Here is a 3,448-nt window from a genome sequence, read left to right on the forward strand (position 1 = left end):
ATAGACTACTTTTTATCTTAATATTGCGTGGACGAGGTCGCGGGCAACAGTTAGTACTAAATATTTAAAATGCGAAAGTATAGATGAATGTATGTTTATTATTGTTTATGTACAAAACGATTGAACGAATTAAAATGAAATTTGACACAGATGTAGAACTTATACTTTTTTTTTTTTTATTCTGCTCAAACAAAGTCAGGAGGTAAAGTTAGTTTATCATTATATCAAAGCAGTAGAGTTCTATGGTTAACTAAGTTTGCAAACTTGTGATGTATTTTCTATTTTATTTATTTTTCTATAAAATCTGCATAATAAAGTTTTGTACATTTACGTTTGGACGAATTAGTGTAAGCGATATACAAACATCAGTATATTTAATAGTAAATTGTTTATCTTTAAATATTTGTTTATAGTCAAATACGGTACTTTCCATTGGAATACGATATAAAATTCTGCATAGTGTAATACATAATTAATATTGAAAAATAAAACACCGCGATTTTATGAAAAAAAAATGATCCTAATTCGATAGATAATTGGTTATTTGTAGATATAAAAAAACATTCATAGGTAATAAAAACTTGTGAATTAATTTATACTTATTTATCTATTTATGATGTTTCAAAGTTTTTCCTCTAATGAGACTACGATAATCTGTATAAAATCACTCAATTCTGCCAATATCACTTGTGTAGGATTCTCGGATGTGAAAGTTACTGAGGTTCCATCACGAATGTTTACGTGACAGTTTTGATAACGTATTTAAAACGTCATCGACAAAAATTTTATGATATTTTTTGGAGTTACGACCGTGCTGCACAAAAACTGATGCAAAAGTCGATTACGTTACGAATATATTCTCACGTATTTTCATGATAGGCCCTGTGTAGCATTATTGTGAGATATGCGACTCATTCATAATAACATAATATTTGCGTGGAATTTAAAATAATTTGTTGTTTATACGGTGATAAAATTTGTTGATATAGCTGATTTATTACACGTAATTTTTTTGCACACTGTACAAGTAATTATTGGCAGGACTCATGTTATGTTTGTATGATTAATATCTTGTTGGAATTGGTACAATATATTCCCTGATCATTGAATCATTTAGTAGCAAGCAATAATAACAAATAATCGAAAATATCCAAAAAAAAATATTCAAAAGCGAAAATTGTCAATAAAAAAAATAATATTACTCGTTTTAGATAAGACTAATGATGGCCTTTAATTAAAAATAAACAATAAATAAACGAATAATAAATAAATCAGATAAAATAATAGATGTATGAGTTTGTACTGAGATTTTATAGCTAGATAATAATTACTATGAAATGCAAAAAATAATTTCCGAAATATCTTATGTCATTTGTTCGCAAAAGAACAAAAAAAGAAAAAACTAACGATTGCCAGAATTATGCTCACATTTTGTTTTAAAAATAATAAATTCTATTGAATTATATTTTTATTGTCGCTGAAAATGTTATTTACTGTCTATGGTTTTATTTTACCAAAATTGCAATGTTTTCGTTAATTTTACATAACTGTTTCTAATACATTCATAATCTTTGAAATTGCTTTGAAAGGTTGGTATTATTTTTAATTTCCATTGAATTTGACTGTATTTAACCTTTTTTGTAGATGTTCTGTAACTACAGAGTTGAGTTGTACAGACACATTTCGGATTTATTTTTTCACACATACCTTAATTTGTAATAGTCAATTATGTAAACCGTTATATAAAATATAGAGTTAAATATATTTGTCTTGTATACATATAAAATTATTTTTAATAATGTTTTCTTTTTAATTACCTTTCTAGCTAGCGTTTATGTATATTTTGTAGGTAATTAAATTTAAATTAATAGAAAAAATGTATAAACTTGAAAACTGTCGGTGTAAAGTATTAATGAAGACCGCATTTGAAGGTCTAGAGCCAAAGACAAAACGGGAGAACAAAATCCAATCCCTTGTCTATGGTTCATCTTACTTTTGTCAAGTTATAACCTACACTTCTTTGAGTAATCTATCGCAGAACTGTTTAGTTGCGCTTTGATTCCTATGAGCTTATATGGAGGTGCGCACACTACTCGATTTTTAGTTGTACAACTAAACAGTTGAATTGGCTGCAAAACAATCGACAATCGCACGACAGTTGTGCGATAGTTTAGTCAAAGGTGCGCCCGCTCTTAGCATAATCTTATCTTCACCTTTAAAAGTTGTCGCATATTATTTATATTGTATTTTTTATTTCAATAAAATTAAACGTAATTTTTATTTCTTTATTACAAAATTAGTAACTTGTACTGTAATATTAATAACTTTTTAATTAAGTAAATATGAGTTTTCACTGCAGATAAAACGATACAGAAACAGTTATCTGTTTTAAAACAACGAATATTGTTTTTATTGTGCAGTGGAAACAGCGGTTATTTTCACCAGTACATTTATTATTATCCTTGTAGAAACTTTGCCGATAGACGTTAACGTCACACGTTAACTGACAGCTAAAAACTTTCTGCGTGCGGCTAATATCGTCCATAAACAATAAAAGTTTTTTTTTTAAGTTTCGCTAGGTCCATTTTAGTTTTTTTCTCATACACATTAGCTAATAATAGTATACTGTATTGTATTATCACTGCCAAGTATATTAGCTATTAACAGTATTTTATACGGTGAAACAAGGGTTAAAAGGTTTAATTTTGAGTTTATTATCTTGGGTTATCACTGCTTTTTCGTCTTTGCAAAAATCTATTGTTTGATTCTGCAATGAAAACCTACGATTGTTTTCCCCAATATTGTCTCGTAACTGTACTAAAAATATCAATACTTTTAAATATCAGATATTTTTTTCTCATATTCATATTTTTAAAATAAAATAAAAAATCATTAACATATCGCACGAATATTGTTCTAAATCATACTTAGCGTGTAAGAAACATATAATGTACTTTTCAAATTAATTGCATCGTTATGTACCAATTATTTTAGAGCTTTTGTAACGAATTCAATGAAATCAAAGGTGACTGGGTTTTTTTTCATGTTAAAATCAATGTTATGGTTTAAATTAACTGTTGTACAGATAATTGTGTAATAAAGATTATAAAAATCGATGTTTTTTTGTTTCATCAGCCAAATTAAAACAAATACAGTTACCATTTTCATCCCACTTTTAAATATGATATTTAAAAGTGGGATGATTACATGATGATTGATTACAAAGGGGAATTATCACTTTCAGACTATATTCAATGCTTTACTAACTTTCGCCCCCAACTCCGTTCGCGTGGAATTAAAAAACAAAAGCAGCATGTGTGTTTTAGATGAAATCTATGACTTTCATAGAGATCCGTTTAGCCGGTTAGGTTACAAACTCTAAACATCTATCCATCTAAACTTTTGCATTTATAAGATTGGTGAGTTTTTTTTTAATAATAGACACAAA

Source organism: Papilio polytes, unplaced genomic scaffold (genome assembly GCF_000836215.1).
Source record: "Papilio polytes unplaced genomic scaffold, Ppol_1.0 DF822067.1, whole genome shotgun sequence".
In the NCBI taxonomy this organism is placed as follows: Eukaryota; Metazoa; Arthropoda; class Insecta; order Lepidoptera; family Papilionidae; genus Papilio; species Papilio polytes.